General features: G+C 35.8%; 1 long non-coding RNA gene across 2 annotated transcripts in view; it reads right to left on the bottom strand.

Annotated features, from left to right (window-relative positions):
• The window catches only part of LOC147578396 (uncharacterized), a 100,637-nt gene extending 86,733 nt beyond the window's left edge, over positions 1-13,904 (bottom strand). For both annotated transcript variants that reach the window (XR_015255152.1, XR_015255153.1), the window contains exon 1: positions 13,553-13,904. This is a non-coding gene — a long non-coding RNA (uncharacterized LOC147578396). The remainder of the gene's footprint in view (positions 1-13,552) is intronic.
• Between the last annotated feature and the right edge of the window lie 834 nt (positions 13,905-14,738).

Here is a 14,738-nt window from a genome sequence, read left to right as displayed (position 1 = left end):
TTGAGGTCATTTTTTACAGTAACAATAGAAAACCTAATAGAGATTAAAAGATAAATAATGTTGCTAAAGACTTTTTTATGATAAAAGTTGATTATAAACATATATGCATGAAAGAAAAGAATCCTAAAATATAAGAAGTAAAAACTGACAGAATTGAAGGGAAAAGAAAGAAATTTCATAATAATACTTGGAACTTCAATATATTACCTTCAGTAACAGCTACAACAACTACACAGAAAATAAAAGCAAAAAAATAGAAGACTTGAAAAATGCTTTAAAGCAAGCAACCTTCACAGATATCTACAGAACAGTCCACCCAATAGCAGCAGAATATGCATTCTTCTTAAGTACACTGGAACATTCTCTACATAGGCCATAAAACATGTTTGAATAAATTTAAAAGGTTTTAAATCATACAAAATCATGTTCTCTAAAGTCATGAAATGAAACTAAAAATCAATAACAGAAGCCAACTTGGGAAATTCAGTAAATATATGGAAATTTCACTACAGATGTTCCAACAACTGATGGGTCAAAGAATAAGCCACAAGGAAATTTAGAAGAAACTTTGGTAGAGTGGTTCCAGTCCAAGTGGCAACATAGAAGCCCATGAGTTCACCTCTCCCCATGAGCATACTTAATCTACTGCTACACAAGAAATTTATACAGTTGAAGAGCAAAAACAACCAAACAAAACAAAGAAGAAGAAGAACAACAACAACACAAAACTTAATTAAAAATGGCCAGAGGACCTGAACACCCATTTTACCAAAGAAGACACCCAAAGGCCACAAAGTACATGAAAATATACCCAAGGTCACTAATATCAGAGAAATGCAAATCAAAACCACAGTGTTATACTACCTTGCACCCTAAAATTGCTATTTCAAAAATACAACAGGGATGCCTGGGTGGCTTAGTCAATTTAGTGTCCGAATATTGATACTGGCTCAGGTTGTGATCTCACAGTCATGAGATCTGAGATCGAGCCTCTCATCAGGCTCTGCATTGAGCATGGGGACTACTTGGGATTCTCTCTCTCCCTCTTTCTGTTTCCCTCATCCCCTCATGTGTGTTCTCTCTCTCTCAAAATAAATAAATAATCTTAAAAAAAAAGACAACTGATAATAAGCACTGGCAAGGACATGGAGAAGAAATAACCCTTGTGCACTGTTGAAGGGAATGTGAATTGGAAGTATGGAAATGGAATATGGAAAACAGTATGGAAGCTCTTAAAAAAATTAAAAATAGAAATACCATATGATCCAGCAACCTCACTTCTAGGTATGTATCCAAAGGGATTGAAAGCAGGATATCACAGAGATATTTGCCCTCCCTTGTTCATTGCAGCATTATTTACAGTACCCAAGATATAGAATAACCTAAGTGCCCATCAATGGATGAATGGATAAAGAAGATGGGAGATATATTACAACATGGATGAGCTGTGAGGGCATTATGCTCAGAAAGACAAATACTAAATGGAATCACTTATATTTGGAACTTAAAGAAAAGCCGAACACATAGAAACAAGGAGAGAAAAGTGGCTGTTAGGTGCTAGGAAGTGTAATAAATAGGGAGAGTTTTACAAAAGGATGCAAAGTGTCAGCTCTAAAATGAGTAAGATTTGAATATCGAATATAGAACATGGTGACTATAGTAAATAAGACTGTAGTGTATAATTGACACTTGTTAAGAGAGTAGAACTGAAATGTTCTCTCTCTCTCTCTCTCTCTTACACACACACACACACACACACACACACACACAAAGACAAGTATGTGAGGTGATAGATGTGTTAATTTTATAGGAGGAATCTTTTCACAATATACATATAACAGATCATTGCAAATTATTCTTTAAATATCTTACAATTCTGTTGTTCAATTATACCTCAGTAAAGTTGGAAAATAAAGTACTTTGACAGAAATGGAAAAGTAAAAAACAATATATCCAAACATAGAAGATTCAGCTGAAGCAGTGCCCACAAGAAAATATATAGCTGTAAGCACCTGTATTGAAATGAGATGAAGTCTGGGGCACCTGAGTGGCTCAGTCAGTTAGGTTTCTGACTCTTGGTCTTAGCACAGGCCATGATCTCATGGTTTGTGCGATCAAGTCCAATGTTGGGCTCTGAGCTGATGATACGGAGCTTGCTTGGGATTCTCTCTCTCCCTGTCTCTCTCTCTCTTTCTCTCTGCCCCTCCCCACTTGCTCTCACTCTCTCAAAATAAATAAACTTACAAAGATGAAGTAAAATATGACATCAATAATCTATCCTGTAACCTTAAGAAACTCAGAGAAAAAAGGAAACTAAACCTGAAGAAGTTTAATACAGGAAATAATGATTAGAGCAAAAATTAAAGGATATAATCATAACAGAGAGCACCAACAAAACCCAAAGCCAGTTATTTGAAAAGATCATCAAAACTGACAAAACTGTAGCTAGGCTCATTAATAGAGATAAAACTCAAATTACTAGAATCAGAAAAAAAGGGGGGGGCATTACTGCTTACTTTACAGAGATAAAAAAGAATTATAAGAGAATACTATGAAAAACTGGATGCCAACAAATTAGATAACCTAGATGAAATAAACAAAAATCTTGAAATATACAAACTATTAAAATAGACCTATAATGACTATATTATTAATTAAAAACCTCCCACAAAGAAAAGATCAGGATCAGAAGGCTTCAACTGGTAAATTCCTTTCTTTTAGAAAAGAATTAATACCAGTTATCAACATTCTCTATCAAAAAATAGAAGAGTAAACACTTTCCAATTAATTTTATGAAGTCAGTATTATCCTCACATGAAAATCAAAGAAATCACAAGAGAAGCAAATTAAAGACTAATTTAACTCAAATGCTTTGATGCAAAATCCTCTTAAAAAATACTACACCATATAAAGCAACATACAAAATGAATTATACCACCATAACCTGATGGGATTCATTTTAATAATGCAAGAAAAGAAATTTAAAAAAAAAGAAAGAAACAGTCCTTCTAACATGAATGTGGCCAATTGGCAAGTTTCTACTGAAGACAATGTAAATAGTTTGCCACATTAAAATCTACCTCAGCAAGTCCACTGGAACTTAATGACTCCTGGAGAAATAGTCCAAGAGTCAGACATCATTGATGCCAAATGGAGACAAAACCATGCTGTACAAAACCTAAAGGGGAATTTTACATTTAACTATTCTCTATGTAAAACCTACCAGAAGCTGTTAGAACGCCAGTTCCCATTTTTCAGTTTTAAGCAAGTGGGTACACAAATAGCCCCTGACAACAGCTGATGAAACAGGGAGAATCTCAGAGTGGATATTCATCACACAAACAACCGTGAGTGGATATCCATTCAAATAGCTCTCTAGTTAGGCTGTAGTGGTAATTGAGTAAAGGGAGATGGATAGACAGTCCAGTTTGTTTCAGCAAAGCCCCAGAAAATAAATATAAATCTTCTCCAAAACTCTGGATCCTATGTTGTTCTCTGACCATAGAACTTTGTGTTAACACGTGATTATTGATCTTGGATTATGGGTGCTCCTTGTGAACAGAGCCTCTGATTTAATGTTGCAGCTCCAGATCTTATCATTTTTTTCCAGCACAGATCAGAACCCTGAAATTGTTTATGGGGTTTATTGTCTAAATTAATTTAGTATCACCAATGTGAAGCAATTGCTTTTCAAACTGGGTTCTGTGATTGCTATGACAATTCCGACGGAAACCACAGTAGTTTTAATTGCTTTGTTTTTATTTCATTGGCAATATAAAAAATTATAATTCTGTATTCAGGATCATTTTATGACCACCTTATGATCTAATTCAGACCCAAGATTCTAAGGTCTGCATCAGTTTTTAAGATACATTTACTTCCCAACTCCTGGCATGCATGTGTATGCTTAGCTCTGTGATGAAAGGTCCAGGCTTCTGAAGAATACCCATAGCTCCAAAGTCAGAGACAATGAGAACTGATGAAGATATTGGTCCTTCCTTTTGGGATTTTAGCTCCTGATGTAGGTTCAGTTTACCCTTGACAGCTCCCACTTTGATTCCGTCTTTTCTTTCTGCATGTCTGTCAGGTGGACTTCAAGCTCTAGTTTCAGAAGCAAAGACAATAGTCTTCTGGAGGCGATTCAACCAGCTCTTACAATTATGTCAGCTAATCCTCTGCAATAAATCCCATTATGTTGTAAACTAGTCTTTCTGCTTCTCTGGTTGAACTGATAGAGTTGAGGCATTACTTTGCTCTTATCATTGTTTTACTCTTGCCAAAGTTTTACTGGTAGCACATACAGAAATAACTAAGCAAGAAGGAGTCTTGTTCCTATTCCATAAACAATTGCATTGAGACAGATTTTAATAACAGTGTAATCATAATTTGATCTTCAACTAGACCAAACAACTTAACAGAGTTATTAAGTGATGTACGTAGTAACTGTAAGACCTTATCAAATCCTTGGTACACACACTAACATAATCACAGTAGCACAGGATTTGCTATTGGCAGGTAAGCTTGGACATCTTTATTGCCTGATGTCCAATAAGGTCACCATCTTTGCTAGTTAGCATTGTCCTTTGCCTGACAAAACAATGGTTGTGTGACTAGGGACCATTTGGAGCAAGAGACTCCCAGTTTTTCAGAAACTATAAATGTGACTCAACAATGACACTTTGCAGTGGCAGGGGCCAATGAACACAGATATGAGTGTCATCTCACCTCCAAGCAACAGCCTCAAAATTTCTTTTTTGGACAGTATTCTGGAAATTTTAGGCAGGTTCTACAATGATCAGGCATTTAATGGCAAAGGGAAGGATCAATGGGTAGCAGAGAGCTGAATCCACCACAAATGGGGAACAGTTCTTTCAATATATATGGTGTTTTTGCTTTTTATTAAGAATACTTTTATTTTTCTACAAATGAATAAAAGTAAAAATCTGTCATAATATAGAAAAAATATCAAATATTAAGATTTGGACTTACCATTCATTAATATTAGCCTTCAGAATTGCTTGCTGGCAAAATTTTGGTTAAGGACAGAAAATGATCATTTTTTAACCAGATAATAATGCTGTTATCAATACAATTTAGTACAGCATAGTTATAGGAAAGATCTCTGCATAAGTATTATTGAATTCAAAATGTAAAAGGAAATTAAATATAGAACAAAATCTGAAGCCACATCTTTCCACTATTAAAGCCAACACTGGCAATGTTGTTTTAGCAAAACACAATCCATAAGACATTAAATTAATTTTGTTAATTTGAATATTGGTTTTGTGCCTTTTATGTAATTCTTATATTTATCTTACTTTTACAGTTCTATACTATAAGTAAGCTATAATCAAAGTTTAAATATCTATTTTGTACACATTTAAGCAACATAATTATAAAAGGTATTTTTGTCAACAAATATAGCATCAATAAGAATTTCATTTTTTTCTAAATTGGTAGTTTTCAACCCTGCTGACACATTATAATTACTTGAGGTCGAGGGTGCATTTCCAGTGATTCTGATTTAATTGGTGTAAGGTGAGCACTGACCTCCAGGTAATTTTAATCTCTCAGTAACCAATAAAAACAATAGGAAAATAATAACAATATACATTTGAAGAACACTGTTAATCAAACTGACATTATTAGACTTTATAGAACATGACATCTGACAGATGTAAATTGTTTTTCAATTACACCTGGAATCCTCACTAAGATAGACTACAGGGGTGCCTGGGTGGCTCAGTTGGTTAAACAACCAACTTTGCCCAGGTCTTGATCTCATATTTGTGAGTTCGAGCCCCACATCTAGCTCTCTGCAATCAGCACAGAGCCTGCTTCAGATCCTCTGTCTCCCTCTCTCTGCCCTCCCCTGCTTGTGCTCTCTCTCTGTCTCTCAAAAATAAAAATACATTTAAAAAAACTAAGATAGATTACATATTGGGACATTAAAATAAATCTCAAATTATTAAATGATTGGAATATTTCATAATACAACTTCTGACCAGAACATAATTATTATATAATTCAGTTACAATAGCACACTTAGAAAAGTTCCCAAATATTTGGAAATTAAACAAGACACTTCACAATAATAATTGTGTAATAAGTTAATTGCAAGACATATAAGGAAATATTTTTTACTAACTTTAACTCATGTTATAACAGAAATACAGCATAACAGAACTTGTAGAATGCAGCCAAAGTAGCAATTGAGGGAATTTTATATTTTTAAATACTTATTTTAGAAAAGAAAAGGATGGTTTAAAATCAGTTGTCTTAAGAAGCTAAAAATGAGGGGCGCCTGGGTGGCGCAGTCGGTTAAGCATCCGACTTCAGCCAGGTCACGATCTCGCGGTCCGTGAGTTCGAGCCCCGCGTCGGGCTCTGGGCTGATGGCTCAGAGCCTGGAGCCTGTTTCCGATTCTGTGTCTCCCTCTCTCTCTGCCCCTCCCCCGTTCATGCTGTGTCTCTCTCTGTCCCAAAAATAAATAAACGTTGGAAAAAAAAAAAAAATTTAAAAGAAGCTAAAAATGAAAAGGAAGTGAAACCCAAAGTAAGATGAAAAAAAGAAGATAATAAAAATAAGAACATAATTCATTTTATCTTAAAAACAGAAATAGAAAAAGTCATGGATAAAGATGGTTCTTTTAAAATATTAATAAAATGAAAACTCTCAAGCAAGACTAATGAGATTTTTTTAAAAAAAGATTAAAAAAATTATCACAATTAGAAATAAAATAAACATTATCTCTATACATCTTACAGACATTAAAAGTAAAATAAATAACAGTTTTAAACAACTGTTTGTAATTAAATTTGACAATACAGAGAATGGACCAATTACTCGAGAAACAGAAATTACCAAACTGACTCATAAGAAATAAAAATCTAAGTGAAAGAAAGAAAAGAAAAGAAAAGAAAAGAAAAGAAAAGAAAAGAAAAGAAAGAGAAAGAGAAAGAGAAAGAGAAAGAGAAAGAATTCATAATTAAGAACCTCATCAGAAAGAAAACACAAAATAATTATTCTGGCTAATACTATTAAATGTTTAAGAGTGAAATAATACTGAACCTAAGGAAATTTTAGACACTCTCTTTTCTGAAAAGGATATCAAACTAGGAAATTTTGATACCAAAACCTGAGAAAGTCCTTACAAAGAAAATTACAGACTAAGTCTCTTCTGAATGTAAACAGCAATAGCAAAAAAAAAAAAAAAAAAAAAAAAAAAAAAAAAAAAAAAAAAAAAAAAATACTAAATATTATCAATCAGATTTAGCAATATATAAAAAAGAATAGTACATTATATAACTACATAGTGTTTATCCCAGGTGGTCAGGTGGATTTAAGATTCAAAAATGTACTGATTTATCACATTGACTGAGTAAAGGAGGAAATAATTATCTCAACAGATGTAGGAAAACCATTGGATAAAAATCGCTATCCATCCATGATAAAAATAGAAAACTGGGAATAGAAGGGAAATTTCTTGATAGGATAAGGCATATCTAAAATATCCTTACAGCTAGTATATATTTATGGTGAAATTTTGAACATTTTCTCAAAAAAACAGAAATAAGACAAGGGTATCTGCTCCTACTACTTCAAATCAATATTCCCTAAGGAACCTAAAAACAAAACAAAAGAAATTTCTCAACTAATAAGTAAATTTCTCAAGATTGTGAGATACAGTATTTTTATACTAGCAGGAAATAACTGGAAACCTCAGTGAAAAAATTATTCCATTTAAATAGAGTCATAAAACATGTAACATACTTCCACCTTGTGCCTACAATATGGCTCCAACTTCTTGGTTGATAGAAATATTTTATACCTTGATTGTTGTGTGTTAGTTACATGGTTGTACTTATTACTAAACCTTGTTGAACTGTATACTTACAGCCTGTGCATTTCATTGTATGCAAATTTTACCTCAATTAAAACAAAAATATGTTTGGGGTGCCTGAGTGGCTCATTGGTTAACTGGCTGGCTCTTGGTTTTGGCTCAGGTCATGTTCTCATGATTCGTGGGATCAAGTCCTGTCTCAGGCTCTGTGCAGACAGCACAGAGCCTGCTTGGGATTCTCTCTCTCTTTATGCCCCTTGCTCACTCACTCACTCTCTCTCTCTCAGAGTAGATAAATAAACTTTAAAAAATATGTGTTTAAATCTTTTGTGTGTTTACTGTTTATTATTGACACTGACCAACACCCTCCCTGACTCCCACTGGGCACCAGAGGGAGAGAGCCTTACTCATCTTTGTTTACCCAATGCTGAAGTGGAGGAATACATTTTTTTAATTAGTAGGCTCCATGCCCAATGTGGGGTTCAAATCACAACCCTGACACTAAAAGTTGCATGCTCTACTGACCGAGCACCAAAGAAATACATGTTTATAATGAAGCGCTAAGAAGAGTCCAATAAATCAAAGCAGAAAAAATATAATTCAGGCAGACCTCAAAAACTAAATTTTGTCCTAAACATTGTTTCATTGCCCTCATTGCTGCGGAGACAGAGCTTTTACAAGCCAACAAGTGTTTTGCCTACAATTCAAGTCAAAATCTAGTGGTAATTTTTTTGATCTTTTTAAATAAATTTAAAAAACAACAACTAGTGAGTGGCTAGTATAGACATACACTATTTATTTATAATAATAACTGGCACACACAATAACAAATGCAGTATTGCTATAAAAACTGATATTTTTTCCCCTAAACTATTGTTTTCACTCAAGAGGTATATGAAAAGGAAAGTAAATTACTTGCATCCTGTATCCACGCAACAGGTCATTCATTTATTCATTCATTCACTTAGCATTGGTTTGTTGAGCACCTACTCTATGTTAGATACTAAACTAGAAGTGGAATATACAGATTAATATGAAACCTTTTCTAAAAATAAACTGACACTCTAGTTGGGGAAAAAATGAATAAGCAGACCAATATAAGAATGGCTACTTGAACTATGGTAGAGATAGGTACAGACTAACATGGGTTTCTGCTATTTTTTATGGAAAAAAAAGTATGTATATGTATATATATGTATGCATATGTGTGTAGATATCTATAGATAGATACAAATATAGATATATAGATATAGATATAGATGATATAGATAGATATAGATATAGATATAGATATAGATATAGATATAGATACACACACCATGGCTGGCCAACTCCTCCAGACTTCTCTGCCAGAGGCAAGTCTTTCCATTGCCCACCTCTTGCCTTCATTCTTCAATCTCAGATTTTTGCTCAAGTCGTACTCTGCCTAGAAGGTTCTGTCACCATTTTTCCCTACCATATCCTGATCTGAACTTTCATTTTCTTTTTATTTTGTGAAAATATTTTTAATTTATTTTGAGATAGAGAGAGAACATGAGCAGAGGAGGGGCAGAGAGAGAGAATCCCAAGCAGGCTCCATGATGTCAGTGCAGGCCCCCACACGGGGTTCAATCCCACACACCAGAGATCATGACCTGAGCTGAAATCAAGAGTCTGATGTTCAACCAAATGAACCACCCAGATGCCCCCACAACCTGCACTTTTAAAAACATGGACTTAGTCCAATTTCTTCCAACCATCATTCGCTGGTGTTTTCCTATCCCTGTGGCTCCCACATGCTAGCATATCCTTTCTCAACTTATTTTACATGAACCTGTGTATGGTGCATTGTGTGCTGTATGTTCTTATGAGAATAGAGACCCAACTCATACTCAGAGGTTACTCACAGCATTTGTCCATGATTGTCACATAGAAGATGCTCAAAAGTAGGAGCTGATGTTATTAATGCACAATTGTTGAGCACATGACATGCACAAATTACTGATCATTTTTCTTGCTGAACATGGGATAGGTGTGACCCAGGCACCTTTGATCCACTCTCCCTACCTGTGTACAAACACATACTCTTTAAACACAGTCACTGCAAATATAATACAAGCAGAGGCCACTGCATGCAATTTCTCCATTCAGCAAGTGTGCTGATGTGGAAAACCTATGAAATACCATTTAGAAACAATGACTGTCACTCCTGAATTTCTCTGGAGCAGCAATTTGCTAGTGTGTCAGTGTCATTGGCAACTCATAAAGTATTGGCTTAAAGGACAAAGATGTGCAAAAGGGAAATAGGTCTGAAATCCCTTGGGGGAAGATCTTTCTCCTTGCAATGGGATGGAGATAGCCAAAAGATATGTCAGGACTGTCCTTGTATGAGTCTAAAAGCTGTGGGTATAATTTGATCCCTGGCCACTTCTCAGTATGGAGTGAGCAGTGACACACCATCTGAGAGGGCCAGAACGACCACAATCCCTGGCCATGGCACGCCATCCGAGAGGGGCAGGAAGACCACAATGCCTGGTAGCTGGGAACAGAAGGCCACCAGCTTCATTTCAGAACAATGGCTATAACCTTAGTCTCAGGCTTGACTACACATTAAAATCATATTAATTAAAGAAGAATTCCTAGGGATGGGAACAAAGGCATAAGTCACTATTGAAGCCCTTCAAGTAATTTCAATGGACAAATTTAAGACCTAATGAATACAATGGTAGGGATATTCCAGGGCGTTCAGGCCCTTATGAATATAAATAACCTAGGGAGATTTCCAAAATGGCATGTGATGATTACTCTTACGTGGAAACTTGACTGGAACAAGCGGTGACCAGATAGTTGGGCAAACATTGTTTTGTGTGTTTCTGTCAGGATATTTCTAGGTGAAATACACATTTGAATCTGTAGACTGAGTAAAGCAAATTGTCCTCCCCAATGTGAGTGGCCCTCATCCAATCAGTTAAAGGCCTAAATAGAATAAAAAGGCTGACCCACCCTCGAGCAAGAGGAACTTCTGTCTGGCTATTGAGCCAGGACAGGGGTCCTTTCCTGCCTTCTTACACAAATGTTAACATTGGCTTTTGGGTCTTGAAGCTGCTGGTTTTCAGACTGGAGGTTTACACCACAGGTTCTCTGGGTCTCTGAATTGCTGACTGCAAATCTTGGGACCTGTTAGCCTCCATAATTGTGTGACACAATTCCTGATAATAAATCTGTGTGTGTGTGTGTGTGTGTGTGTGTGTGTGTGTGTGTGCTTACATATACATACATCCTGTTGGTTCTGTCTCTCTGGAGAACTCTAACTAATTCACTATAGGTGGCTTATCTCACTGCCACAGATTGCGTTTCTACTGGAAAGGCATGGCCCCAGAATTTTGCTGTTTTTGTTATTACTGGTATTATTATTGTTAATCCCAGATTGTTCTAATAAAGACAGACTTTGTAACTTGGACATAACTGGATAATCTCGGGCAAGTTACTTAACCTTGTCTAAGTTATTACCATCTTTTTATGTAACATGAGGATAACCATACTACATTTTGTGGCAATAGTATATTACATTGCATTGTCATGTATATGGTACAGCCTGGCACATGCATCTTAGGAACATTTATCTTTCCACATATGTGTGCAATTGGCAAAATATTTTTCCATAGTAAATGCTCAATATTGATTTTAAATACAACTAGAAAATATTTCAAACATCAGTGACTTAATTTCCTTCAGAGTACAATTTGGGACTTATATGTGTCTCAGATATATCATTCTTGTAATTTGCCTCATAACAATATATAACTACTTTTTTGCTGGTCTGTCCATTTGTGACCCAAGCATCGACCCAGTACAGATGGGCACTGGTCCAACAAACAAAAGTTGTTTCATGCTTTTTTGCCTCTTCCTAATCTCTTCCAGTTACTCACATGACTTTCTTCAGGCACTGAGTACCATCCAGTGTCAGCTCGTGTCATTTTAGAGAAGCAAGTGATAATAACAAACCATTCCTACATGACACGGAATTTTACTGAACACCACTCGTTGGATAATACTTGGTCTGATTTTTAAACCTATGTTTCTCATACATGCCACTGTACAGTTGTTTGAAATTTGAAATTTCTTAATACATCCAACCCTAAAGCACTGCAATATTTTAGGGTCCCTCATTGGCTATACAGTCTGCCCTTTTACCCACCCCATCTTTGTCACCTTTAAAGGATTTGCAAATGAGCCTTTGTGTAGAAAGATGCTAGCACGTTTATAGCCATAAATTAGTGAATGTTTAAGAGAGGTTTTCCATAACGATTAGTTCAGGTTATTTAAATATCATTTTTACTTTAAAAGATTGCTTTACTTGAATCTGAAACTCCAGTAAAGGCAAATAACTCAAGCAGTCTAAGCAGCAAGTATGATGCAGTTATAATTATCTGAATATGTTAACATTTAGGGAACAGTCAGGCGCATTACTGGCCTTTGGAAAATAGAATGCTTCATGTAGACACTAATTAATCAATAAAATCCTAATTGGATTCTATTAAGTATTGGAAACGACATTTCAACTTAAATATTCCATGTACAACCCTGACCCATTCCCAAGAAGCAATAAAAGCCAATTAGGGTGGTATTCAAATTATAATTATGAATGCTATCACCACCCTCATCTACATTAATATTACAACAATTAAAGAGAACACAGTAAGGAATGAATCAGGCAAGTCTTCCTGCGCAGATGCCTCATTTTGGGGCTATTGTTGAGAAATTCAATATAACACAAAAGTGGCTATTAAAGAGCATGAGCTTTGGAATTAGGAACCCTGAGATAATATCCACCACTCTACTCATTGTGTATGTATCTGAGACCAATGTCTCCCTCCGTGAAATGGGAATGACAGCAGGCTTTTTCAGATCTATGTTGAAGATTAGAACTGATGCATATGAATGTTTCAGTGGAAGGCTGTGTATATGGAATCCTGCAGAAAATGCCAGATCTAGTCCAGAATACTGAGGTCCGCATTCATAGAATCTTCGGAAGAAACCCAAGATTTACCAAACTCACCTGCCATTTTTAGTGCAGGAACACTTTTTACTGCAGTCCCCAAAGATTATGTTCCAATCTCTGCTTGCACACCTTTACTGCTTCAGAATTTATTTCTTCCTGGGTGTACCACAGTTTCATTGTTAGCATTTTTAGAACATGCAGAAACTGACCTCCTTATTAACTCCCATTGGACCCAGCTTTACCATAACCAATAACATAAACCATATTGAAATTCTGTTCTAGATGAATTGTTCAGGAAATACAACCAAATTTCTGATATCACAGGCTCTGGAACTAAACTGCCTTGGTTCAAATCCTAGACCTATGACTCACCAGCTGTTGACCTTGGGCCTATTAACCTCTTTATGCTTTAGTTTTCTCACTGTTAAATGTGGATTATAGTTTCTGTATCTTGCATGTGCTGTGAACACTAGCTATCATTTCATTCAGAGCATTTTCCTTTTTCATATTTGCAACCTCCCCTTGAAGTTATTATGTACAATCTTGCCTGAATGCCAGTTTAAACACAAAACTTCTATTAAATTAATCATGTTGATGCACATCTTGGTAAAATGAGTTACACCTTCTCAGAGATGTGTGTCAACAAAATTTCCTTCTTTTTCCACTGTACAAGTGAGAAACAGAGTCATACTGAGGTGAAGAAAGGCAACTTGCTCACAGACACTTACCTTGCACATGGAAGGCCAGAGATGAAGGAACACACTGCAGGTGTCACAGTCCAGGCTCTTAAGGGATTTGCTATACTCTCTCCAGCATCCATCACAGTAAAAAATTAAAGGAAATCAGAAGGATTGAGATCAGAGTTGCGGGAAGCTGAGACCTTTGCTTTCACACTGGCCACAGTAACAGTGCAAACCAGGCCTAATGGACATGACAAAATGACTTGATCTGGTAGCAACCAGGGTGTTCAGATGTTCAGGCAGAGATGCTCAGAAGTCAGGCAGCAGAGTCATGCTATTTCTCCTAGGAGAAGCAGAACTTGATTGTAGTTATGGTGTTACATTAGAAACGTTAGGCTGAAAATGGTCTATTTACAGGACACAAAGTGTAAAAGCATATTAATTAGCAACTAGACAACACAAGCACAGTCTAACCATGACTCTGTGGAAACAATGCCTCTATTCAGTGGATTCAGAGGATGAGTTTAGTAGGCAAATTTTTGGCTACAGAGGACAATCTGACTGTGAATATATTTGGGGTGGCACAGGTCTTATGATGACCCTCAAATCATGTTATATAATTAGTCATCTCTTTATTTATTTTTAATATTATTTGTAGAACTAGTCCTGATTCTCAGGACAAAGAGGGATGGTGCTACCCAGGGGCTGCTACCAGAGTTAAGCCTTGTTTTAGAACATAGACTACTAGGGAGAAGCATTCTAAGACTAGACTTCAAAATGATATAGACTGACTGCTCTGTAGCCCCTAGAATCTTATCTTGAATTATTTCTCTGGCATCACAAAGTCAGCAGATAATTGAAATAGATCCTAGATTCAAACCCCTTTGTTCCAAATCTCATGCTTTTTTGGCAGCTTTTCTCATGTTGTAAATTAAGTTAAGTACTCAAGATCAAAATTATTTTACTAAGATATCTACAAAATTCTCTATTACAGTAAGACGTTTCAATAATTTGATCCTATATAGACTTTCTATATTTCAAATAAGTTCTAATTGAAAAGGCCATTAAATAATTGTATGATTCAATGTATATGAAATATCCAGAATAGGAGCACTCATAGTAACACAAGGAAGATCAGTGGCTATCAGTGATAGTGGGGAGGGGGAACCAAGAGTGGTTCATAATGAGTGGCAGTTTTCCTTTAATGGTAGTGCAAAAGATCTTGAACTAGATG

This window comes from Puma concolor, chromosome C1 (genome assembly GCF_028749965.1).
Source record: "Puma concolor isolate L17-30 chromosome C1, mPumCon1.1.hap2, whole genome shotgun sequence".
Classification (NCBI taxonomy): domain Eukaryota; kingdom Metazoa; phylum Chordata; class Mammalia; order Carnivora; family Felidae; genus Puma; species Puma concolor.
This window is presented reverse-complemented; position numbering and strand designations above follow the sequence as displayed.